This window comes from Suricata suricatta, chromosome 3, assembly GCF_006229205.1.
Source record: "Suricata suricatta isolate VVHF042 chromosome 3, meerkat_22Aug2017_6uvM2_HiC, whole genome shotgun sequence".
NCBI lineage: Eukaryota > Metazoa > Chordata > Mammalia > Carnivora > Herpestidae > Suricata > Suricata suricatta.
The window spans coordinates 3,037,007-3,063,016 of record NC_043702.1 but is presented as its reverse complement, the minus strand read 5'-3'; the positions used below and the strand labels follow the sequence as shown (position 1 = coordinate 3,063,016).

The 26,010-nt window shown below is 55.3% G+C and overlaps 1 long non-coding RNA gene across 2 annotated transcripts in view; it reads right to left on the bottom strand.

Annotated features, from left to right (window-relative positions):
* The window catches only part of LOC115286300, a 40,024-nt gene extending 14,068 nt beyond the window's left edge, over positions 1–25,956 (bottom strand). For both annotated transcript variants that reach the window (XR_003905978.1, XR_003905979.1), the window contains exons 1-3: positions 25,727–25,956; positions 6,519–6,831; positions 6,036–6,238 (exon numbers count right to left, since the gene is read on the bottom strand). This is a non-coding gene — a long non-coding RNA (uncharacterized LOC115286300). The remainder of the gene's footprint in view (positions 1–6,035; positions 6,239–6,518; positions 6,832–25,726) is intronic.
* Positions 25,957–26,010: the final 54 nt, after the last annotated feature.

Below are 26,010 nucleotides of genomic sequence, written 5' to 3'. Positions count from 1 at the left end.
GGGGGGGGGGGGAGCTGGGGCCTGAGACCGCCTGAGGGAGGGTGTTCTCCGATGGAAGGCAGGAGACACGTCGGGTTGTGAGAAGAGACAGGGGTGCTGGGGAGCGGTGGCGGCAGGCACACGGTCCAGGGAGGGAGGCCCTTATGTGGGGTTGGAGGGTCCAGCCCCCAGCCCAACATCTCCACCCTCGATGTGGCCCTGCTTGTGGCACTAGGACCCTGGGGCCAATGGGACAGGCGCCAGGAGACATCACAGGCTAAGCCGCTACCATTGCCCTGGAGAATGGCCTCCCTCAAAGGGCAGACTACAGTCATTGAAAACGTTTTGGGATAAATGAAATGTCAGCAGGTTATGTAATAGACAACAGATTCGCCCGTCCTTTAAGGCTGAATGACATCAGACAGTTTCACCCGGCCCACCAAGCCCAGACCTGTGACATCAGGACTGCCCATTCTCTGTCCTTCCCCAACCCAGGCTGTTTGGGGCAAAAGCATGCGAATTCCAGATTTGACTGTGAGAAATATTAGGAAGCCATGACCGTGCCCCTTCAGAGAAGCCAGGTACAGAATCTCCAGCAGAGGCTTATTCCTCCAGGGCTGAGAATGGATAGCAGAGTCCAGCAATCCTGAGCAGCCCTGAGGCGCTGCGGGGCAAGGAGCCAAGGAGGGCCATTGGGGCAGGGAGTCCGAGGTGATGGCAAGGGCTCAGAGGTACTGGCCCCACAGGGCACTACAGTGGAAGGGCAGGATCCCAGCAGACACCCTGTCAAGTGTCCCCCGCTGTACTTGCGGGAATCCAACTAACAGGAGACCCCGCCTGTCCTGACACCTGCTGCCGTGCCGTGGCCACCTGGAGCTGTCCTTCAATGCCAGTGGAGGACCCCAGCCAGGCCCACCTCGCTTCCAAACCACAGAAGCCCCAGTTCCAATGAATTAAGGCAAAGACGGCCTTCACACAGAGGTCCGAGAACGGCACCGGTCTTGGCAACAGTGGATGCAGAACTTGAAGGTCCTCAGAGCCCTTCCTCTCCCCTCCCAGCCACCCATCATCTGGGGGACAGTCCCCACCTGCAGCCCCGGGTGTTCAGCCTCCTGCACTGGGGCCAGAGGTCTTCTGTCTCCTGGGGGCCCCTGGGAAGACTTGGGTTGGCCTGCCTGGGTCAGGAGGATGGGACAGTCCACCTCGGCCCAGCTGGGCAGAGAGTGGGAGGGGTATAAAGAGCAGCTATCCAGAGTCCCGCAGAGGACAGGACCCCATGGAAGGAAGGCAGCAGTGGAGGACGATGCCCATGCACATGGTCACGGAGACACTTGACACTGACAAGCGTTCCCACAGACATCGCCTCCGCGATTCCCTGACACCCTTGGGGTACAGGCAGGCCTTACGCCCCCGAGAAGCCAGGCAGCCGCACACACTGGTCTCCTTCACGACCCATCAGGCTGCTCCTGGAGCAGGCACGGGGCCGGCCCACAGCCCTCACTTCCCACCAGAGCCCCTACTCCTGGCCCGAGGGCTCCCTCTGGACACAAGCATGTACACAGCCCCCACGTGGGCATGACAGAAGTGCCCGTGAGCAGCCCTCCGTCAACGACCAACTGAAGAAGCAGAAGAAAGACTTCACCTCCTCACTCGCCTCCGGAGAGGCACATCCCACATGGTCCCCTCGAGGCCCAGTGGCCCACGGGGATGAGCGGGGCATTCACGCACCCTGTCTACTGCCCCGCCACCCTGCTGGTGCCTCCCGGACCACCTCCCAGAGAAAGGACTTGTAGCCTAATTCTCATCTCAGGATCTGCTTCTGCAAAATCTTCAATTAGGATGCTTTGTACATACTAACAAGCTGTTGTCAATAAGCAGATATAAGTAAAGTCTATAAAATAACTAAATTATATACCGATGCCCTCAAATCCAGAAGGCAAATGGCAGTGCACTGCTTCCCGCCCCAGGCCTTCAGAGACAGACATCACTAATCGATTGAGGTTCCCCTCTCCCCGCCTTTTGGAGGCTGTAAGGACAGAGAGGGAGAGCATCTTGATCACTTTGTCATGTCTGCCCCTGGGAGAATGAGGGCAGCAAGTGCCTTGCTGTTTTCCATCCCAGCCAATTGGCTTGCAGAGCCCATAAAGACACTCAACAAACGTCACTGTCAGGTTGTCACCCGTTTCCAAAATGGCTACTTTTCCCTTCCTCCATCGCCTGCCTTGCTAAGACTCCTATGTGCGTAAGTCAATGCCAAGCGCTCAGCTCGCCTCCCACTCCACAAAGGAAATAGAGATGCCGAATGCAGAGAGTAGTCGGCACCCACCTGGGTGAGTGGTGCGGCTGAAAATAGGCATGACTCACACTTGGCGGGGGAGGGCCAAACCGCGGTTCCAGCAAGCCCTCCCCCGCCTTAAATGCCACCAAAAGTGTCCAGGGAGGAGAACCGTGCATCCTGCAGGCACAGCTCTGTGTGTGCGGGCCACGCAGCCACACAGCCGCCCAGACCCCACTCCCCGAACAGTCACGTGGCCCAGGAGGGCCTTAGGGCTCCACCGCTCATGTTACTCAGAGTACAGCCAGAACCATCTGGCCAGGCCTGGAGCCCACTCAGAGTCCCTGCATAAACACAGCCCGTCACTTAGGAAAACAGAATTACATTTTCCATAGTGAAGAAATAAATCTCTAGGGGGTATTTACGAAAATGTATACTCTGCTAAGGGACAGCGTGTTTTTTGCCAACTGGCTGGAACAGGGTTTTTGCACAACATAGAAAAAAAAAGTGAGTGAAGAAAGGAAAGTCCAGTTAGGTCCATGTTCAAAATAAACAGTCTTTACAGTTACAGAGAGTCCCTGGTTTGCAGCCAGGCTGAGTTCCAGGGCTGTCTTTCCAAGGCAGTCGTTTGGACCCTGACATGTACTTTCCCATAGAAACTATGTCCGTTGGTCATAAAGTTAACCCACAGCCGTCTCTTCCACTGATAGTCTATGGAAATGAGTTACCGCCTTCACATGCCTCTGCAGCGCCTCTGTGAGAAGATAAATCCTGATGTCCAGAGCAGGGCAGGGGAGGGCCGGAGCTGGGGAGAGCTGGGCGATGGGTGACAGCAGCCTCAGGAGTGTGGGAGGGGGCTGTGAGATTTGGTGGCCATTGGCTTTTGGTGCAAATGTAGCACCCCTTGTGCTCCGGCAAGATCTGTGAACTCCCTTAGCCCCGGTCAGCCCACCTCCGAACGGTTCCCACCTTACCCTGTTGCTGTCGGGACAATGAAATGACAGCAAGGATACGGAGCACAAATTACAGGGCTTGGCCTCAAATAAGAGCTTGGGAGAGAAGCTGCAGTTACCTTCATGTGCAAAAGAGAACTTGATTATGAAATCTGAGGGTTGCAGGATTTGAAGGAATTCACTAAGTGTTTCCAACAAAAGGCAGGACCACATCATTTTTCCCTAAAACGACCCCCATGCCTGGCCCGTGGCAGTCTATTACAAGGATTGGTGGACGGACGGACGGACGGACGGACGGACGGATGGACGGACGGACGGACGGATGGACGGACGGATGGACGGATGGATGGACGGATGGATGGATACACAGATTATAGATGGATGACTGGATGGGTGAGTGGATGGATGAGTAGATGGATGGATGACAGTGGGATAGACCAACGGATGAATGAATGTATGAAGATCAAATGCATTCTGTCTCCCTTTCCCTCACCACTGCCTCTGGCTTGAGTCCAAAGCCTTCTTCTCAGGGCCCCACTGCTTAGCACTGCCACAGGCTTGGATGCCACTGACCCCCACCCAGTAACTGAAATTCTCTGACTCTAGGCCCTGAGGAACCATCTCTTTGACCACCTCTTCCTTGGTCTCCTTCCCTGACTGCTGGCCCCTCAGGTACCATTTCCACGGAGATGTTCTCCATGGCTATCCTTCAACCCAATTCTCCCCTTCTGCCCTCTCTGTGGGCATCATTATCCCATAGGATCCGCTCTCATTTCCCCACTCTTTTCCAGCCTTGATTTCTTACCTGAGCAACAAAGTCCAGTTCGCTATGCCCAATGGTTACCTTCCTACTGAGGTCTCACTAGTACCTTAAACCCCAAACTAGAATACTGTCTTTTCCTTGTTTCCTTCCCCAAGCAGCCTGCTCTTCCTCGTGGGTCCCCAGGCCCCCCCCCCTTGCGGGGCATAAGCTTGAAGCCTCAGTCACCATCTCTTCTCTCAGACTCCCCACTGCATCATTTGGGTGATGAGAATGTGCTCTGTCGTTTCTTCATGCCCTCCCAGTCCTAAGCCTTCACCCAAACTCAGGACCTGCTCTCTTTCCTGGTCTTTTGAGCTATCATCTGTTACAGTCAGGGAACAAACACCAGCTGCTCCAACAGACAAACCCTCAAGTCCCAGGGGCCAGAGTGTCCTCTCTCTCACTGTGTTGGGTGTCCATTGTTGTGTGCAAACCATTCCGAGATTCAGTGGCTCAAAACAGGAAACATTCTATTATCACTCGTGATTTGGAGTGTTGACTGGACTCGGTTGGTGGTTCTCCTGCTCCACATGATGTTGGCTGGGGATGTTGTCATCTAGGGCCTTGGCTGGGCTGGAATGACCAGCATGGCTCCCTCGGGGTCTGGCCCCTTCAGAGGAAGGGGTGGGAGCACTGAAACAGCTGAGCACCCTTCCACATAGCCCCAAGCACCACCCCCTCTACTTAGTAAGGTCAGCAGGGTAGCTGGACTTCTACGTGGCATCTCAGGGCTCCTCCAATGGGGAAGCATCAGCTGCCAGGCCTGCTTAGGGCTTGGATCCCTACCTGACCATCACTTAGGCCACTGACTCAAGGGAGTCAGAAGACCAGCTTGGGAAGGCACTACACAAGGAAGTCCCTACACTAACCATCTCATCCCTCGTAGATGGTATTTGGTGGTAGGGCCTTTGAGGGGTGATTAAGTCATGGGGTGGCACCCTCATGAGTGGGATTCATGCCGTTATAAAAGAGACCCCAGAGAGTTCCCTCCCCTGCCCCATCGTGGGTGGGGATAGACACATCTAGATAAGACAGCTGTCTATGAAGCTCTCATCAAACGCTGAATCTGCCAGTGCCTTGATCTTGGACTTCCCAGACTCCAGAACTGTGAGAAATAAATGTCTGTCATTTATAAATCACCCAGACTAGAGTATTTTGTTATAGCTGCTCAAGCAGACCAAAACAGGTCTGGACACAAAGAGGTATGGCTCACTGGGGCCATCTTCGAAGACTAGTGACCACATTCATTCAGGTCACAGTCCTCAGCAGGTCTAGATAACATCATTTGCAACTTGTGGACTTCAAAGCCAGCACAGCAGAGGAAAAGAGAAAAAGGGAGAGAGCTGGAGAAAGGACAGTGACTTCTAAATCCCTCTGCACATCAGCCAGGGCTAGTCTTATGACCCCAGCATGACTGCAAGGAAAGCTTGGGATTGGAGAGGAGCAGGCGACTATTTGGTAAGCCCTCACAGCCTCTGCCCCCATCATCTGTGTCCTCTAAGGATGGTTCCTGTGTCCGTGAGCACAAGAGGATCCCATTCACCCTGGCCCGGTGTGTAAATGGTGACAGCCTCTGCTAGAGGCGGTGTGTCCTCCCCAGCCTCCTGCTTGCTCCTGGCTGGGTGTGGAGACCACAGCATCCATGGGCCCTCCGGTTCTAAGATTCAGTGGGCATGACTAAGTCACAGAATACGAAGGCTTAGGAGCTTCAGGACACCAGTGTCCTGTCCTCTTTCCAGAGTATTTTGTAGTGTTGGCCAGAATGGAAAGGCACTCATTCCTCTCAAGGGTGGAGACTGCTGGTGTGTCCCTGCTGGTTCCTGCCCCGTGGAGGAGAACACACAGGATCATTGTGGGAGGCAGAATTGGCCACATTGGGCAAGTTGATTTGTGTAGCCTCTTTACTACACTGTGCCCAATTCAGGGTGCCATATTAGCACAAAGGTGGAGAAACCAGAGAGAACTCCAAAAACAACAAAACCACTTGACCTATAAGTGAAGGTGGAAGGAATTGGGATTAACTCACCAAATGAACAGGAAATGACTCAGCATCAAAAGCCTGTGAGCAGCAAGTCCTGAGTGTGGACATGGGGTCGAATGGACCTGGCTTGGGTGGCTGGCTCCATTGCTACCAGCTGCGGGGCCTCAGTCATGTCACTTCACCTCTCGGGACGTCACGTTCCTCGTCTATAAAGTGGCCAAAGTTGTCGTAGCTCCCTCGCTCTGTTCCTGTGACCATGAAATTCAATCATATATGCACTGAACTCATGGTAAGCGATCGGTAAATGTGGGTGGTGTTCTTGCTCTTGATGTGATTATCCTTCTTTCCAACTTTGTTGGAATGACATGATAATTTCTACAATTAGGTTAATGGAGAGGGAAATCACTAATAGTCAAGGACCTCGACAGATCCTTAGTGTGGCAGAGCAAACCCTCCCGGCCCAGCCCCTGTCCGCCTCTCCCACATGATCCTACCTCACACCGCACACCCCGTTCCTGAAGAACTTACAGTCTGAGCTGGTTAAGGTTCTTCTGGATGAATCTGGATGTACTTAAGCAAACTGAAGATGTGCTGAAATCCAAGCAACACTAAAGACCCAGAACTCAGGAGGGGCAAGAACCAGGAAGCTCTTGGAGAGGGAAGGATTTCAGAAGCCCTGCCATGAACTCTGGGCTTCAGATTCACATGGGAGACAACCTGGACTCCCAGGAGGACAATGGCTGGAGACCGGTGAAGTGTACTTCAGAGAAGGTCCTACGGAGAGCGAATGAAGCAGAGTCAGTCTCTGGCAATTGGCCTCAGGATAACCAATCAGCATTACCTGGAATGAAACACATGCAGCACCGAGTGTGAGAGATGATCCCGAGGCTTTTGGCACAAGCGCGTTTTATTTTATTCGGAAAAAACCCTGCTAAGTACACCAGACTCTTGGTTTTATGGGGATTACTGCTTAGGAAACCTATAAAATAGGCCTTTACTGTATTACTGTATTACTGTTTGTAGCAAACAGAAGTGGCGGGCACCTGGAAACAGCAAGTCACAAAGGAGCTTCGTGGATTAATGCGGCTTAAGGAATATGGCCTCAAAGGGAGAGTTGTAGAGCGCGCATTAGAAATGGAGGTGTTCTGAGGTATCCAGCATCCTGAGAGCAAAGGCTTTTAGGGACGAGTCGGGAAATCCAAGTGAGCAAAGTGGGCCAGGGGTGAGGGAAGCGGGAGCAGCGGAGGCCGGGCGGCTAGAGAGGGCAGGATGGAGCAGACCGGCTCCATTCACCCCCAACCGTGAGGAAATGCCAGCCGGGCCGGGGCTGGAGCATCTCTGCTTTCAAAGAGAGGTCGGATATTTGGGATTTTTATGAGAATTTTTTGGATTTTGCAATGCAAGTAACTGACTCAAAAGTTGTCAAGTGATGGGAGAGCCATGCGTAGCGTGTCACGGACTGAAGCCCACCCCTGGGCGTGCGGCCTCCAAGCCCACTGAGATTTGAGAAACATCTGAATGCACAGCCGTGGGGGTCACCCTGTCCCTCACTCTCCTATCAGCACTGAGAAAGGGTCGAGGAACTAGGCTCGGGGGGAAATGGGGAACTGAGAAAGCTAACTATCTCTTCTCCTTGGAAGGTGAAAATGGTACTTCAAAGGGTCCTTTTGTGTTAGTAACACATCATTATGAAATGATCAAACATACGGAAAAGGCGAAAGAACCTTACGTGAACGTCCACATCTCCACCACCCAGACTCCTCCATTAGTAGTTCACTGTATTTGCTTTACCGCATACCCACCCACCCATCCGATCCATCTGTCCCTCCCTCCAGCCACCATCGAATAGACTCATAATGAGGTTCCAGGTAAATGAGGTCTTGGGACTTGTCCTGCTTCCTTTCAGACTCATGTCCTGACCCTTCCTTCCTCTGTTCTGTACTGAAGGGAAATAGGAGCCCCAGGCCCATGGTCTTCTAGCTCATGAGGCCAGGCAGACGCTGGTAGAGGTGGGCAGGCAGCAGAGGCATTTGGGTATCTCGACTTCCCCCTGTGTTTCAGGGGGCCCCCAACTGGATAAGAAAGGTCCTGCCAGTCATCCGCCTGGGGCCTCAGCTCCTACCTGGCCTGCCTGAAATGAATCCAGCATTTCCCAGGGGCCCGAGACCCTGGGCTCCGGAGACACCTCCTCATCCTCCCTTTGACCCTCTTGGCCTAGAGGGGAGAGTGACTTCCTGCTCTTGTCCGTGCCTTGGCTGCCTTACCCTTGTGTGTTTCACCTCCTCCCTCCTCCCACCACCGTGGAAACACTTCCCTGCACTGTGTCCTCTATCTGATATAAGCGACATGAATTCTGTTGTCTTGACTGGATCTGAGCTGAAAAGAGCTTAGTCCATCTGTGACCTTCAGTCTTCCGGGAAGACAGGCCACGACGTGAGATGCTGGTAGCGGACAGCACCTGTGGGAGCAGCAGGAAGGGGACAGTACAGGAGATGGCCTCCGAACCACCATCATGGAGGCTGCCTGGCACCAGCCAGGAGGAAGAGGGTCGCCGGCACCAGCCTTCAGAGGGTCCTGCGCCAGGTAGAAAGGGCCAGGCTCTATCCTCCACTGTGCCCAGAACCTACCAGGAGCTATAACAAGAAGCAGCCTTGGCCCATGCACCCCTTTGGGGTCTTAAAGATGCTGAAGCCAGAGGCTTCCCCCACAAACTCACTGGCTTTCCAGCAAGATCTTCCTTGAAGGGAGAGCCAAGTGAGATGCCTCCACATCCACAACAGCAAGTGCCTCCTTTGTTTTTAATTTTTTTTATGTTTATTCATTTTTGAGAAAAGGAGAGACGGAGCATGAGTGGGGGAGGGGCAGAGAGAGAGGGGGACACAGAGTCCAAAGCAGGCTCCAGGCTCTGAGCTGTCAGCACAGAGCCCGACGTGGGGCTCGAGCCTACAAATTGTGAGATTGTGACCTGAGCTGAAGTCGGATGCTTAACTCACTGAGATGCCCAGGTGCCTCTCTGTGGACACTTCTAAGCAGTCACCACACTTTGTGTACCCAGCCACCTGCAGACAGGTGTTCGCATCATCTCCAGTTGTGGACAACCATGCCCTGCCTGCTGTCGCAAGGTTTCATTTCTCTGTAACTCGTTCACCGTTGTAACGTTTCCTTTGGGGTAATTGTAGATTCACGTGTAGTTGTAAGAAATACTACAAAGAGACGCAAATGTTCTTTACCCAACTGCCATCCGAGGCAGCATCTTGTAAGACGATAGAACTGTATCGGAACCAAGAAACTGATCTTGATGCCGTTCATCCTTATTCAGATTTACCAGTTATGTCTGTACTCGTGTGTGTAAGAGAGAGAGTGTGTGTTGAGTTCTGTGCAACTATTTCGCACATACAGATTCACGTGACCCCCACCGCACTGAAGGGGCAGACTAGGTCTATCGTAGGACCCTTGGGTAGCCTCAGCCCCCCCAGCCCCCTCCGTAACCCTGGCAACCACTCATCTGTGCTCCACCTCTGTAAACGTGTCACAGCATGCTGTTTACATGGGATCTTGCAATTTGTGACGTTTGGAGGCGAACCTTTTTCATGAAGCATAATTCCCTTAAGACCTATCCCAAGCCTTTTTGTGTATCAGTGGCTTGCGTGTTTTTATCGCTGGGAAGTAGTTCAAGATATCGATGCGTGAGTTGGTTTAACATTTCACCTTCTGAAGGACACAAAGTTACTCCTAGTTTAGGGATAATACAAACAAAGCTTCTATGAACATTTGTGTACAGATTTTTGTGTGAAGACAATCTTTCAAATTTCTGGAAGAAATGCCCAATGGCCAATGGCAGGGCCCAATGGCAAGGACATGTTTAGACTTGTGGGGGACGGCCATTTTCTTTTCCACGGGGCTGTCCCATCTGACATTTCCACCAGCAAGTTTCAGTGACCTGGTTGCTCCTTGTCCCCGCCAGCATTTGATGATACAACAATCTTTTGTTTTAGCTATTCTTACAGGTAGAAATATCTCATTGTGGTTTTCTGTTGCATTTGCCTCACGACTAATGCTGAGCATCTTTTCGTGTGCTTGTTTACTATCCGTGTGTCCTGTTTGGTGAAATGTCTGTTTATGTCTTTCGCTTATTTTCTAACTGGATTGTTTGGGCTTTATTTTGTTTCACTGTTGAGTTTGAAGAGCTCTTTATATATTCTAGATACTAATCCTCTGTTGCAAGTATGTTTTCCCAGTAGATTGCTTTTCTTTTTATGCTTTTCACCGACTCCTCCACAGAGCAAGCTTTTTAGTGTGGATGCGGTCCCATTGATCTCATTTACCCGTTTTCTCTTGTTTTTTTCTTTTTTTTTTCTTTTTTAATATTTATTTATTTTGAGAGAGAGAGAGCAAGTACACAAGTGGGGAGAGGGGCAGAGAGAGAGAGAAACCCCCAACCAGGCTCTGCACTGTGAGCACAGAGCCTGACATGGGGCTCGATCCCACAAACTGTGAGATCATGACCTGAGCTGAAGCCAGGAGTCGGACACTTAACTGACTGAGCCCCCTAGGTGCCCTCTTCTCCTTTTTCCTTTTGGTGTCAAGTCAAACAGCTAACTCTTCACCTAGCCTTGATTTAAAATATTTTTTTTCATAAACGTGTCATGGTTTCATATTTTACTTCAAGGCTGTGATTCACTTTGAGCGTCACGTAACGTGTGAGATTTAGGCTGAGGTTCAGCTCTGCCCACGGAGGTCCTGTGGCTTTCACGCCACTTGCTGAAAAGGCTCGCCTTCCTTCACGGGCTGCTCTCACGCCATTGGCAAGTTGGGCATCAGTCGGGCATACGTGTGTGGATCTGTTTCTGGCTTCTCCACTCTGTTCTGTGGACCTATGAGTCTGTCCCTATGGTAACTCCATAGAGTCTTGATTGCTGTAGCTACATCATGGCCCTAACAATATAAATCACTCTTTTAAAAAAATAACAAAGACAAACTAAATTTCTCTTTAACTTCTCTCACATCCTTTGAAGATCTTGCCAGAGATGAGACACAAGTGAGAGTCAAGAACGTAGCACAGAAGAGCCTGAGCTGCGCCAATTCTGGAGCAGAGAGAAGGAGGGAGAAGGCTCAGCCCGGTTCCCACTTCCCACGGGGTGGTGGTGAGGTAGGGCTTTACTCACAGGGCGCTGGAGATTGGGTCGAGGTCCCACCATTGGGCTGGACCAGCCCCAGGACACAGGGCACTGGAAGGAATTATGGCAGAGGGATGCTCAGGGCCACATTTATGTGCACATGGGGCCATTACTGGAGGCTACTCACTGGTAACCCCAAGACTCTGTGTCTGAGGTGTCTTTCCCGAAAATAGGAGACAAACCAACAGGGGCCAGGGAGTTGATAGGTTAAAGTCACAACCTCCCCCACACAGGCTGGAAGATCTCCTTCGCCTTCCGTCTCCGGGCAGGCACGGCTCAGCTGCCTATGGAGGCAGCCATCCTGATCACACACTCTTTCACCTCAGTTCCTTCTCGTATGTTCCCCACTTCCCTGCAGGGGCCCCCCTGGGGTGGCTTCTGAACAGAAACTATTTGTATGAAATGTGCTCAGCGTCTGCTCCTAGGAGATGCAAACCAGGACGGGCCGGAGCTACTTAGAGCTGGTTGTCCTTGGCCCACAGTTTGCACTGGTGCCACACGGTTGTCACTGCGGGTCTGGATTCCTATAAACCAGCTGCTCCCTAAAAATCCCCGTTCTTGTGTGACGGCACCGCCTGTCTCCCTGACAGCAGCTGCCACTCGGGCACTTTAGCGTGGAGACTTGGGGAGACGGGAGGTCGTTTGAATGCTGTGTTTTATTCTTGGCTTAAAAAATGAGCAGTGCTGGGGACTGGCTATGCGGCCCCAGAATGTACACACTGAGCCCCAATCACCCTCCGTGATGTCGGACTTACAGGGAGGTCCATAAATGTTAATGAGGTCGTCAGGGTAGGGGCTCTGATCTAATAGGACTGGTGTCCCTATGAGAAGAAGGAGACTGCAGATACTTCCCTCCCTTTCTCTCTCTCTCTCTCTCTCTCTCTCTCTCTCTCTCTCTCTCACACACACACACACACACACACACACACACACACACACAACGAGGTAAGGCCATGTGAGGACACAGCAAGAAGACAATCGCCTACAAGCCGGGAAAGACGTTCCCTCCAAGACCCAAGTTGGTGGAGACCTTGGCCTTGGACTTGCAGCCTCCAAACCTATGCAAAAATCCATTTCTGCTGTTGGAGCCACCAGCCTATGCTCTTTTGTTACAGCGCCCAAGCAGGCTAATACAAGTAGTAAATAGAAGGAGGGAGAGAGGCAGTGATGGGGGAGGGAAGGCGGGAGGGAGGGGGGAAGCTAGCTCACACTAGTGAACAGTCTCCTTAACTCCAAACAACTGACAGTGATGGAAATCTTCGGAAAGGCTGGAGGCGGGGAGTCCGCTTTGATCCACACTCACAGGACCCGAGGAAAGGAGCCAAATTAAACACTCGAGTGCTAGAAATGCTTCCCACAGATCTGAAAGAAGGGGCGTTACGAAATTCTGTCGTCTTCTCTGGGTCTTGGGGAATCAACTCGTCTCCAAGTGTGAGCTTCCAACCACCCTGGTCTGACAGTGGGAGAGGGCACGTGTGCCCCGACCTGAAAGGCACTGGGGACAGAGCTGCCTCCGCTGCCCCATCGGGGCTCTGCACTGGGTCCCAGCAAGCTGAAACCGGACACCTAGAGACGCGGCAGGCCATTTAGCAATAGAGCATAAGCATGAAAGCATGCAGGCATGTCACTTAGGTCTGCTCCGGGGAAATCTGGGCTTCTAGCTGCTCCGGACCCTAATGGACCCAGACGGGCAGCCTCGCAGCCCCCCAAGCGCCTCACGGTGGGTGGGGGGGGGGTTGTTAGGCTCACCGCACGCTCAGGGGCAGGGCGGATGAGCACTTACACAGATAGGGGTTTGCTGCAGGGCTGGTGCTCCGGCCTGAGTCTGTGCTGTGCACCCCCAGCCCCGCCCCACCCAGTGCCTCCAGGGGTGCAGAGTCCGCCTCGGCCAGCAGAGGGCAGCAGAAGCCAGCCTGTCATCTCTGTGCCAGGGAGCCTGTCCCAGAAGGGTGGAGACAGAGTGCCCAGGCTCAGAAGGAAGCTGTCCGGAAACTCGGTGAAGCTGTTGGACAGAGGGCGGCAGGGTCGCTGGGCTCCTGCGGCATGGGCCCTCTGGGACAGCGGTTCTTTCCTCCATTCCAGCAGGAACCCCCGGCAGGCACAGACGCCAGAGTCAGGTCTAGGCTGCTCTCCCTCCCCAGCTCCTGAAAGGCGGTGGTCGGCTACATGCCAAGGCCAAAGGAGCCGCCAGCCTGAGGCTGAGGGCTTGGCACCGCAGGGCCAGAGTCTGAGCCTGTGGCAAGGCTGAGGTGCCAAGCAGGGCTCTGATGGAGCCCCCCAGGCACCAGGCCGTGGAGCCGGTGGACTCAGGGCCCCCGGGAACAGGGAAGCTAATGAGGAGGAGATGTGCACGTCAGAAGCTCCCGAGCAGAGAGGTGAGCCATGTGGCTGCAGGGATGCGTAAGGCCGCACTGGGACTCTCCCTAGGGGGTCCATCCCGGGCCGGGGTGCTGGGGTCTGGGTCAGCCTGTCGTGGAAAGTCGGGAGGAGGGTCTCGAAGGGAAGGGTCTTAGAGAGGTGGACGTGAGTCCCATGCCTGAAGGAGCCCAGGGTGACTCCCGCCCGAGGGCCTGGCCCGATCATCACCAAGTTCAGGGGCAGAGGTGTTGTGTTCAGCCATCAACTTCCCAAGGACCACGGTGGCCCGGCGGCCTTTCTAGAGAAGCTTCCCACTGGGGAGGCCCAGAGGCCATGCTGGGCTCCAGGACGGGCCTGAGTGGGAACCCCAGCTCCAGCCACACTGTCCAGTGGCCTTTGGAAAGTCACTTAACGGACACATCCTGTCTGAGCCTCAGTTTCTTGATCCATATAGTGGGGCTGTTTATAGCAGTGCCTACCCCCACAGGAGTGCAGTGGGGACTGAGACCATGTAAGGGACTCCAAGCAGAGGGCTGTGCATGGTGTAAAGTCTCAGAATCGGGGAGCCACTGAACACCACGTGGCTGTCACGTGAGGTGCAGCAGGAGCAAGTGACTGTCAGCTGGGCACTGGGCAGGCCCTGGAAGCTGCTCCCGGAGTGACTGCCCAGGAGCTCATGTGTCCAGGGTGGTCGGCGCTTGGGATTCAGGCAGCAGCCTCTCAGTCCACCAGCCGCTGCTCGTGAGGGACCCCACAGGTCCCCAAGGGCAGAAAGGGCTGCAGGGACTTGGAGGCCCAGGGCCACGCAGGGCATTGCTGTGCAGGACCTCCATCTGCCCTCCGGCACCCCCCCATCCTGCTGTGTGTCCCGGACTCTGCCCTCTGCAGCCCACATGCACTGGGGCCCTGCCTTCTGGCTTCCCCGTGGGCTCAGTCCATGATGGGTGCCAGCTGGACCCGGAGCACAGGGAGACGGGCTGGGGTCCTTATCCCCCGCCTCCCCCATGGTCCTCGCTGTACCCTCCCCCACAGGCCAGCTGCCACCGGAAGCTCCTCCCTCCGCTGCCCCTTAAGGCCTAAGGTGACAGCGGCTTTCCCTGTGACAGGCCTGGTCTCCTTAACCCTGCCCACACCTCGGCTGGGGCCTTGCTGCCCAGACCCTGGCTGGGGGTCAGGGAGGCCCGTGGGGTGACAGCCCGGAGGCCCCGTGAGGCCAGGATAAAAGAGGGTGGGCTTTGTGCTCAGGCCGGGAGCCCTTAGGTTACCAAGTCCTGCAGGGGGAGACCAGACGGAACAAAACCCAGGGCGTGGGGACAGAGGTCCCAGAGCTGCCCCGGCTCAGGCTTGCTGTGGGGAGTTAGGGTGAGTGACAACGCCAGAGGACACACACCGCTGGGGAAGGGCCCGCAGGTGTGACGGGCCCTTCCCGGAGTCTGCACGGAGCCCTCGCTCCCAGAGTGGGGCCTGGCGCCCAGGACACATGTTCCCACAGCCACAGCGCCCAGGCCCGCGCCGGAGACCACACAAGCCAGGACGTGACTCAGCTGCCAGCAGACAGCCGGTTCCCTATTGTTTCCTGGGAAATGGCAGGCCCGGGTCCCACGCCTTCGCATCCAGAGAATTAGAAATAGCGGCCCCCCACTTCTCCCACCCAGCCCCCCGGGGCCACCCGCCCACCCCCGTCCCTGCCCACAGCTGTGGCCAGCCAGATGCGCCTCCAGGGTCCGCCCGGTGGAGGGAGGCAGGGGCCGGCCTCCTCCACGGCGGGGGTGGTTCTCGTCAGAAAGGGAGTCGCTGGAGGCTGGGTCCTCCTAGCAATGGCTGCTAACTGGGTTTGGGGAGGAGGGCAGGGCCCTGAATGGAGCAGCCCCAGCGGCTGTGGGTGGGTCCCTGGAGGCCTCTGCCGGCCTTGAGGTCCTGGGGCCATGAAGGCACTGGGCCAGGGATCTTGACCTTGTGTTTGAGGATGGAGGGAAATCCCAGAACTCTCATTCCCCCACCCCGCCCCACCCTCTGAAGGCTCAAGGATTCCCTTCCCGGATCAGAAGTCCGTGATGCCACAGGACAGCGGAGCCCCCAGCAGGTCCCGAAACCAATGACAGCCCGCTGGTAAGTGATTCCCTGAGGGGCCCCGCCCAAGGGGGCTTGGGCCACCAACCAACCAGGCCGGGCACCGGGAGACACTAATTTTTGTAATTTAATATTAAAAACAAAAAAGAACAACAAAAAAAGCCTTCAAGTAACCACTGTGGATGAAAACACTTGGCTTGGGGCGCCTGGGTGGCTCGGGTAAGCGTCCAGCTTCGGCTCAGGTCATGATCTCACAGTTCATGGGTTCAAGCCCCACGTCGGGCTCTGTGCTGACAGCTCAGAGTCTGGAGCTGCTTCGGATTCTGTGTCTCCCTCTCTCTCTGCCCCTCCCCCACATGCACGTGAGTGTGCAAGTGCCCTCTCTCTTTCAAAAATAAACTTTAAAAAAAAAAAAAAACACTTGTCCAGAGGGCCCAGCGCTGTATTTCCATGACTTCTCTCTACTTCCATTTGGTTTTACTTTGAGTCACATGACTGGGAGGGAGGAAGAGCAAGCAGGGTCACCTAATACGCCCAGGGCTCTGGGCTTGCAGGTCCTAGGCACACAGTTTGTGACGAGGGTCTCCCAGTCAAAGGGCAGGAGGCCGGGGACTCTGTGTTCTGAGGGGTCAGGGGCCCCGGGGGTCTGCAGGAAGGCCTGGAGAGCAGAGGCCAGCATTCCGGGCTTCTCTGTGGCTGCCCCTGGGGTCCTGGGGGGGGCGGGCACAGGGGCCACAGTCAGTCCCCCCCCAGGGGCAGATGTTCGAGGGTGGGGCGCCCGCATGCCTCCGAGGGGCTCAGCCTCCGCCAGAAACCGCATCCCTGCCTTTAATTACGCACTGGAGTTAAACTGGAGGGAAGCGTGTTGGCCACACATGGAAGCCTTTGAGGCCCCAGCCAGGACCGGACTTGGGGAGGACCTGGGGGGCGGGGGGGGGGGTGGAGGGAGGCAGGGGAGGGCGGCAGGCTCCTGAGAGAAGGCAGGCGGCCTCCTCCGCACTGCACGGAAGTCTGATTCGCTCCAGGATCTCATTTGAGCCCCAGGGAGATGCATCCATGCTGCGCAGCACTTCCGGAAGGCTAGCCCGCGCCCTCCGAGCTCAGACGCCCGACCTGGGGAAGGAGTCCCAGCGCTGAACCTGGGCAAGCTGAGGCTGCCCTGGGCAGGAGTGTGGGCTCCGCTGCCAGCCGACCTCAGCAGGGCCACGGCCTGACCCTGCCTGCCCGCCCCTGTAGACCAGGGCCCCCTCTGCCCCTTCCCAAGCTGCAATCTGGGGCAGGAGCCACGAGCCTTGGGCCAGGAGACTGCGTGCCAGGCCTGGTGCTGTCGGGGACCAGCCTGGAGAAGGGTCTTTGTCTTGGGCAGACAGACCCCCGGTGAGAACGCAGGAAGGACGGACGTCTCCATGTGGGGCACACTGTCCCAAGGGTTGTCACACAAACCCTCAAAAGCCTCGAATTGGAGCCAGACGCCAGGACGGTAGGGCACGTGCATTCCTGCTCCACCTTGTAAGTACCGTGCATCCGAGACAATGCCCGCCCCTCCATTTAGCGCCCTCTGAAGCAGGGACAGCTCTGGCACCGTCTCCGTGGGGGGCTGTGCGTGTGGACTGTCACCGTGTGGGTAATGCATGCAGCACGCGGTGGACCCGCACCCACCTTCTGGCGTCGTGAGGCTGACAGTCTCCTCCGAGATCCACAGCTGGGGTGATGTCCCGTCTCCGGACCCGGACATCGGCGCTTCGTAAACCAACGACCCGTGACGGGCTGGTGAAGCGCTCCTCCGACGCCGACGTGTGAAGCAGTTATGACAGCCGCGTTCAGATGCCCGTCGGGTCACTGTGGCACCGGACCCATCAAAGCACTCCCGTCTGCTGACTGTCCCGGCCCCCAGGAGGCTCTCCAGGATCTCGGTATGACGGGAACTTTGTGCTGTGTCCTGCGCATTCCGGTGATCGTGTTAGGAGGCCTGATCCCAACGAACTGTGTTTTAGCAGATATTCACCCGCTTTGGCCCCGACTTTGCCGTCTTCAGCCCCAAGGACAGCTTAGTTTTCGGAGAGAACGCTTCGCTCCTCCTGTGCTGCGTTCCGTCCCTGCTGGGTGGTCCGCGGGGGCAGAAGCCACTGGGCCCAGTGTCCTTATGTCACTGGGCGGAGGGCAGTGGCACACAGGGCTCCTGCGCTGTGGGCAGGTGGGCCTGGGGGTCCAGGCTGTGGAGGGGCCGGGACAGTCACTACTGCTGACAGATCGGCCGGCCGGCTGCAGCCGGGCCACTGAGCGGGTCCGGGTCACAGAGTCTGTTCTGTGCCCCTTCCCCAGCCTCTCGGCCAGAGAGGGTCGGCTTTTTGAGACTTTTCTATCCATCTCTGCCTGCTGGAGGTTCTGGCTACAGGTCCCTCCGGCACCCGGATAAGATGGAAGCTCAGAGAACATCGGTCCTCAGGCCACGGGATCCCCGGCCACTCTGCCTTCCTCACCCAGTGCTTTGACCATCGTGAAGTCAATCATTTTGAGGCGTTAGGCTCCTGGTAGAACACAGAGGCCGGGGAAGGGAAGCCCAGCCTCTTTCTCCAGAATCAAAATCCTAACTCCTTTATGATCACGCATTCCAACCCGTGTCTCACCAGGTCCCACTAAATACCCCCAAATACGCCCTGAATATCCCCAAATAGGGGGGATGGCCCAGAGCAGCCATTTTACTTTCCCACTGGGGCTCTGCTGAGACCCGGCCGGAGGTACTGGGCTAGAGGAAGGAGGGACAGACAGCACCCAGCTGTCGGACGGCTACGGCAGGTGAAGCGGACCTCCCAGCACCCGCACCGCCGGGACAGGGTGGGAAGAGGCCACTTCCGGATACTCCGAGTGTTCTGGGAGCCTGGGCGTTCAGACTCAGACTCGTGCTCCCAAATGTCTCCTTCCCGGACGCCACCGCTGCCCCTTCAAGGCCCTGACTGCACCACAGAAAGCCTACACAGGGAGTTCCTTGGCAGCCCTGGCACACATTTGCCAGCCGTCAATATCAGAGGCCCCGTGAAACCAGCAGATACTTTAGTAAAAATAAGTGTGTGTCATGAAACATCTAGAACACTTTTATACTTGAAAAAAAAACTGTTCACTGGTCACCTAAAATTGAAATTTAACCAGGCGGCCTGAATTTTATCTGGAAACCCTTCACCGGCCTGCTTACAATGAAAAGCTGGGTCTGATCAGCAGCCCCGTCTGCCCCAGGAGGCATGGATTGCTTCCAGCGGCGACGCTGACGGCCTCTGGCTCCTGGCAGGGCCCCGAGACCCCTGCACCTGCCATCCTACCTCTCAGGTTGGCATTAGGTTTTCATTACAGTTTTTAAATGGCTTTCAATACCTGAAAATTCTAATCGAGTGTCTCCAAAACCCCGAATTACGTTTACCAGACTAATTTCAGGGCGCCTGATTGGCTCAGTCAGTTGAGCCTCAGACTTTTGATTTCGGCTCAGGTCATGATCCCAGGGTCACAGGATTGAGCGCTGCTGTCAGACGTGCAAAGATTGTTTGGGATTCTCTCACTCTCTTTCTCTCTTTCTCTCTCTCTCTCTCTGCTCATGTGCACTCTCTCTCTCTCTGTCTCTCAAAATAAACATTTTTAAAAAACTAATTTCAAAGCCAATGCTCTGGCCCAGGCTTCGGGCAGGGGAACCTGGGCCCGTGGGGACGGTTGACTCGGGAGGGGTGGAGGGCAAGAAGGAAGGCACAGGAGCAGACGGGCATCAGGTGTGTGCCCCAACGGGAAGCACACCTGTGCTCCAGGAAACAAGCGTGCCCATCTGGGCTTGGGGGGCAGGTGCTGGTTCACGCGAAGATGGGGGTGAGCATGCGCATAGGGAAGAGTGGGGTGAGGGTGAGTGGGCGCTGGGCAGGCCAGAGGAGCAGGGAGACGGGCGAGGGCCTGCTGGGGTCCTGCTCCCGGTTCTGGCTGGCTCTCTGGTCAGCACTGACCTCCGAGCCCCCGCTGGCTGGTGGCCAGATGACCCGAGAGGGCTCAGGGGCAGCAGCTCAGGGGAGCCCGCGTGTGACAGATTAGCGGCACTGCAAATGTTCAGGAACATTCCTACAAGAGTGTGATGTGAAGTATGAACTGCAGCGTATGCTGTCGGAACTGAAATCGGGTTGCTCTGCATGTGAAGAAGGGGTGGGGAGAGTCGACGCCTGATGTAACCATGGTGATGTGGGAAGGGGGTGTGACGGTCACCGGAGGCCACGTGGTGCATGCTCAGGGGCTCCCCGGGCCACCGTGGCAGGTGAGCTCAGAGGGGCTCTGGCTCTGAGTGTCGGGGCTGTTCTTCCCGCCGTGCTCCCCCACCCCCACCATGCAGGGGGCCTCCCTGGGGTGTCGGATGCCTGCTGGGCTACACTTCAGTCGGATGTCCCCTCCCTGACGTGCAGTGTGATCTGGCCCAGCGTCCAGGCTTTCTCACCTGCACAGCCCCGGTGATGCCGTCGGGACACAAGAGATGCTTCCCAGCACTCGGTGGGTCCTTAGAGGCCACCAGCTCTCCTAGCCCCGGAAGGGGGTCTTCAGAGACTAGACAGAGCATACAGCCCTGTGGCCTGAATTCTTTCCCTCACTTCGAGCCACTTCTGCCCCATGCCTGCGTCCTTGGCAGTGAAAGGCCCTAATGAAGCTCATCTAGAAACAGGCAAGCGCCCACGGGCCTGTGCCTCACACGACCCGAAGCTTCCGGAACCGGAGAACCAAGTGGTCTGACGGCTCTAAGGTCACAGGCTTCATTCCTCAGGCGACTTCACTCCCTTCTGCCTTGGCCTCTCTGGTTAATTAGAACCTCTTCTAAGCAACGTCAAAGTCAAATTCCTCATGTGTCCGGACTAGGAAAAGCGCATTGCCTAAATGAATTTGCAGATCCTACATTTCTGAGCACTTGAACCCGGGGTAGGAACAGGCAAGTGAAATTCTGTCCAGCTTTGGGTAGAAGGAAACTGTTTCGTGCCCTCTGACCTTCTTCCTGGGGAGAGAAAGCACGGATGACCTCAGCCCAACTCGGGATAGAGGAGGAGGCTGGGCTGCGTGGGGGACGGGGTCTCCACACTGTAAGGGCCTGTGAGTAGCAGGAGCAAGAGGAGCAGGTCGGCCCCCGCCCAGCAGGCCCTTCCCCAGGAGGTGCCACGGGCACCGGGTGCTCGGGGTGGAGCTCTGTTTGGAAAACGCCCATCAGGCAAAGTTAAAAACCAAGGCATCGTCATTGGCAACAACATATACGGAGCTGGAGAGTATTATGCTAAGTGAAGACATCGGAGAAAGACAAATATCATATGATTTCACTCCTATGTGGAATTTAGGAAACCAAACAAACGAGCACAGGGGAAAAAGAAGAGAGAGAGGGAAACCAGGAAACAGACCCTTGACTACAGAGAACACATGGCCGGTTGGCAGAGGGGAGGCGGTGGGGCAGGGTAGGGAAGCAGGTGACGGGGGTCAAAGAAAGAGTGCACCTGACGGGCTGAGCTCCGGGCCTCGGAGGGAAGTGTCGAATCACTGCATCGCACACCTTGAAACTAATGCTACACCGTGGCCTAAGTCACCAGAACTTAAATGAAAACTTTCCTAACAATCAAGGTCATCATCAAAACGTCATTCTGATTGTCTGTTTATTCAACAACTAGTTCTCAGAGACCTACTACGCACCAAGCGCGTAGAAGGCAGCGGGCACAGCAGAGTGAATATTCTGGAGCTTGGAGCAGGGGATCGAAGACGTGAGTGGGTCCCCCCCACGGCAGGTAAGCTATATGGGGGGGGTTCTGCAGGGTCGTGCAGGGAACGGGAACCCCACGGTGGGGACGGCCAGACGCTCAGAAGATGCTCTTCAGAGGGAGGAGTGTTGCGCTAGGAATGAAAAAAGGAGAAAGACAGGACCAGGAGAGGGGAGGGGCTCAGAGAGCAGGGGGCAGGGTGGGACAGCCGGGTGGCGGCAGACAGGCGCGCCACAGAGGTCCTGACCGCACAAGACACAACGCAGGGTCAGTGTGTGTCCTCAGATGTGAGGGGGGCGGTCCCGGGGCCCCGTGCGCCGAAGAGCTGGCTGAAGTTGGGTCAGGCGACACCCAAAGGCCCTGTGATTCCCTGCCCAGCCCCCACAACCACAGAGCCAGTGGAATGCTTCCAAAAATGGGATTTTCCCCAATTTTCTAGATTCATAAGAGACAAATGAAGCCATTCAGCATGTGATGAAAACATATTTTCTTGTAACATCCGGGTGCTTTGCTGGACGTGGCTGGGGCTCGGGGCAGTATTTTGTCTGTACTCAACTTCCTTCCTGTATGGTCACCTCAAAAACCCAGATGCCTCTTGTTAACCCAGTGGCAAAGCGGCCCGGAGGATTTAGACGAGGGGAATGAGGGACGGTTTTGACTGCTGCCTGCAGAGAGCTAGAGGACCCGCGGGGGGACTGTGGGTCGGGGGCAAATCCTGGACTCTGCCGTCTCGGAGAGGCTGTAGGATGCTCCCAGGTAGGCCAGGACTGTCCCCCGGAGTCCCCTGTCTCTGAGCAGAGACCAGGCTAGGTCCAAGCCCAGCCTTCAGTGAACCTTGCTGCCTAGCTGGCCCTGGAGGGGCGGGGCCTCTGCACCTGCGAAATTCAAGGATCCTTCTCTGAAGGTCATCTTCCGTGCCCAGCTTCCTGCCGGAATGGCCCAGACCGTAATGCCTCCTTCCTTGTGATGCCTGCCCCTAAGACCCAGCGAAGACAGGGTCACCAGTCAGCCACCCCTAAGACAAGGAGGTGGGAAGGAGCCCTCTACTGCCCTCTGGTGCCCACCCATCAACCAGCTTTCAGGAGAGTCCGACGGCTCCATGAGAGGCTCACTGCTAGAAGAAAGTGGTCCCTAAGCCACTGTGTGGCCTCAGGCGACCACCACCCCTTCTCTGCACACCGATTCCTCATCTGTAAGAGACAGAAAACACCAACTGAAAAAGATACACGCACCCCTAGGTTTACTGCAGCATTATCCACAGCAGCCGAGATATGGAAGCAACCTAAGTATGTCCATCAAGAGACAAAATGGACTCTTGAAATGGGTAGATTGATAATGAGCCATAAAGAGGTGTGGTAACTCACCATCTGTGACGATACAGATGGAACCAGAGGGTGTTATGCTAAGAGAAACAAGTCGGACGGCAAAAGACAAATACCACGTGATTTCACTAGATGTGGAACCTACAAAACAAATGAGCAAACAAAACAGGAACAGACTCATCAATACAGAGAACAAACCGTCGGTGCCAGAGGGGAAACGGGTGACGGGGAGTCAGAGGGACAAACGTCTGGTTATAAAATAAGTTAGTCGTGGGGAGGAGGGTACAGCATGGGGACCGTCACACGGTTGTCACAGCCTTGTATGGGGACAGATAACTGTACTCACCACGGTGAGCACAGCGTCACATATCGAATTGTCAAATCGCTATGTCGTGTGTCTGAAACTAATGAAACATTGTTTATCAACTATTCTTCAATCAATCGATCAGTCAATCAACCAAGAGACAGGATTGAAACCCATAGTGCTGAGCAAGAGAAAGCCAGCCCCAAGCAAGTGACCAAGGAAGGACGGTCACAGGGTCAGGGAGCCAGAGGGTGCCACCAAGGGCACGCTGGGAGCCCTGAGAAGCTGGGGAGGGGTGGGGGTGGGCAGAATCCCAAAGGTGAGCCCCAGGCCAGGCAAGAATGTCCGGGGGAGAAAAAACAACCAAGCCCGAAGATCCCGCCAGAAACCACCAAGTGCCCTGCCCAGCTCTCTCTTCTGGCTTCCCCGTCCCTTCCCAGCTTCCCCCAAATAGCTAAAGCAGGAAATGAATATATTCTAAACTGGGTCTTGCGCTCTAAAGCATATTAGTGAGACAGTCGGCAAAGTCCGAAAAGGTTCTTGCGATGAGACAGAGCAGTGCATCGCGATCTTGGTGGTTAGACCGGGTTTGTGGGAAATCGCCCTCGTTTGTGGGAAATACACGCTCAAGAACAACCGTGTCAGCAACTTACAGGTGGAGGGGAGGAGATCTCCGTGTGATACTTGCAAATTTCCGTAATTTTGAGACTGTTTCTACAACTAGAAATTTTTTAATTCTAGAATTTCCTTGTAAAAATTGCATATATTCCTTGCCTCCACGGTTCAATTTTAGAATTTTATTCTATAAATGTATCAGTATCAGTCTGTATGTACCATGATACGTATGTATGTACAAAATTTTGTGTCACCATAAATATGCAAATGCTATCAGGTATGATCTACAATATCGATATGACAGGAAAATGCACAACATCAAACATTGTGCATCAATAGAAGAATGGTAAAATAACTATGATAAACTCATGCAATGAATACCCTGCAACCATTAAATAGAACGAATTGTGGGGGACACCTGGGTGGCTCAGTCGGTTAAGCGTCCGACCTCAGCTCAGGTCATGATCTCAGTTCATAGGTTTGAGCTCCATGTCGGGCTCTGTGCTGTTGGCTCAGAGCCTGGAGCCTGCTTCTGATTCTGTGTCTCCCTCTCTCTCCGCCCCTCCGTGTCTCTCTCTGTCCCTCCCCATCCCTCTCTGTCCCTCCCCATCTCTCTCTGTCTCTGAAATATGAATAAACATTAAAAAACCTTTTTTAAAGAACGAATTGGGTCTATATTAGCAGCAGTTAATATTTACCAAATCCTCACCACATGGCGGGTCTCATCGAGAGTTTAGGTGCACCGGCCCAGAACCACCTACCACGGCCATTGTACCGCTGCCCCCCACGCAGAGGGGAGCGAGCCCCCCAGGGGAGTGACAGGCCCCGCCAGCAGGGCTGGAAGGGAGTACCCCCAGCTGGGAGCCCGAGGCCAAGCACGGGCAAGCACGGTCTCACGTCCACAGTAATTCCGGAACAATACGAGGACATCATTAGCAACCATTGCCTTTGGGGAGTGGGGCCGGGAGCAGGAACGAGGGCGAATCTGACTTTTCATTTTATACCGTTTACATTCGTTCCTTACCACAAATCTCTATCGTGTTCACCATGCATCGCTACTGTGCATTTTTGAAAACCCACTCATTTAAACAAATAAGCACTAAAGTATTAAAAAAAAAAAACATTTAAAAAAAAACCCACACTCCTGCCCTTAAGGAACTTATAGTCCTGATGCCAACGTTTAAAAGATTTATTCATTTTACAAGAAATAGTAAAATATATGGTAAGGAAATGAAAAACCTAAGAACCGACTCATATGCGCTGTGGAAACTGGCCTTAAGTTGCAATTATTTCCAGAGTTTGCACCCCCGCCCCCCACCTCCACGCACACACCAGTTGGTGATGTTTGGTGAGAGTTCTATCCTAATGCAGCCCAAGCGCCTGAAATCCCCAAATTCACTTGCGGAGCTCCGCTGCGCGCGCCAGGTAACCAAACACGGTTCTGTGGCTTCTGAAAACTCCTTACCAAATACCTACTGTGACTTCGCGGTGTTTCTAGCATCTGTTCACCTAACTGCATCGATTATGTATTTATTAATCATCCTACCCCCATTTTGCAGATATGGAAACTGAGTTTCAAAGGTAGCTCCTGGCGGGGGGGGCGGCGGTGCATTTCGTTTCAGTATTTTCTAATAAGCGACAGGGTGAAGGGGACAGCGCTCTATGCTCCCAACTCCGGAAGAGAGAGGGAGGATAAAGTTTCCTAAAGCCCCTTTGAGTTCCCAAGGACAGGTGAGCTGGGGCAGGCGGCGGCGCCTGGAACCGGCTGGGTTTGAAGCGCCCCTGAGCGCCGAGTCCTAGCGGGGAGCTCGGAGGGGCTTCCCCTCCACCGCGTCCTCGGACGGAACCTACACCGCATCAGGTCCGCGCGCCCCCAGTCTGTCCTGACTCCGCCACAGTCGCGGCTGTGCGACCCGCAGGACTGTCCTCGGCGGGCAAGGCCCCGGCGCCCTCCCCGCGCGGGGCTCCTGGACTGCACTTCCCGGCACAGCCGCGCCCCGATGCCGGCAGGACGCAGGGCGGCCAGCGGCACAGGGCCTGCGCGACGAAGCCCGGGACCCCAAGTCCCACTTATCAGCTGGCACTCCCATTTATGAGTGGGTGGCTTTAGGTCAGGCTCTCTCCTGAGCCTCAGTTTTCCCACCTGTAAAGCCGGAGTAAATTGCGTTCGTCTGCAGAATTGGGACAGGAACTCGAAGTGCTGCGCGCCCCTAGGGCGCGTCCGGCAAGCGGGTCCCGCGGCGCCGAGGCCCGGCCGCCGCAGCCGCACCACCCGGCAAAGTCGCCGCAACTCCCGATACGAGTTCAACCCTCTCCCCAGCCCCGCCGCCACTTTTGTCCCGGAGGATGGCTTGGGGCGCGCAGTCGGGGGCGCTTCTCTGCACCTGCGCCCCCGCGCAGGCGCCCTTCGCACGGCACCCGGAGGCG